Source organism: Apaloderma vittatum, unplaced genomic scaffold, assembly GCF_000703405.1.
Source record: "Apaloderma vittatum isolate BGI_N311 unplaced genomic scaffold, ASM70340v1 scaffold23742, whole genome shotgun sequence".
In the NCBI taxonomy this organism is placed as follows: Eukaryota; Metazoa; Chordata; class Aves; order Trogoniformes; family Trogonidae; genus Apaloderma; species Apaloderma vittatum.
In genome coordinates, this window is record NW_009704452.1 from 1 (window position 1) to 638 (window position 638).

A 638-nucleotide genomic window follows, 5' to 3' on the forward strand; every position below is an offset into this window, starting at 1 on the left:
CCGACACTCTGATTCCCTGGGGGAGGTCTCTCTCTGTTTGGGTTCCTCATCCTCTTCACTCCATCTACAACTCCCTGAAAGGAGAGGGCTGTGAGATGGAGTCGGTCTCTTCTCACAGCGCTACGACAAGAGGAAAAGGCCTCACATTGTGCCAAGGGATGTTTAGGTTGGGTATTGGGAAGAATTTCTTTCCTGAAAGGGTTCTCGGGAAAAAAAAGGGGATGCCCAGGGCAGGGCTGGGCCTCCATCCCTGGAGGGAATTAAGAGTCAGGCAGACCCAGCGCTCAAGATCTGGTTTAATTGATAACTTCTCAGTGTTAATGGTTCGACTCAATTATTTTAAAGGTCTTTTACAATCTAAGAGGTTCTGTGGTTAACGCAAGAGAAAGGTTCTTGTAGCCTTATTGTTGGTGCTGCTTTTCATACAGTTGTTCAGCAGAATCACAGAATCAATCAGCACCGCCCTGGGCAGCCCCTTCCAGCGCTTCACGGCTCTTTCAGTGAAGAAATTCCTGCCAATATCCAACCTGAAAGTCCCTGGAGCGACTCGAGGCCATTTCTTCCTGTCCCATCACTTGTTATTTCCTTGACCAGACCGACCCCCCCGGCTGCCCCCTCCTCCCAGGAGCTGCAGAGAG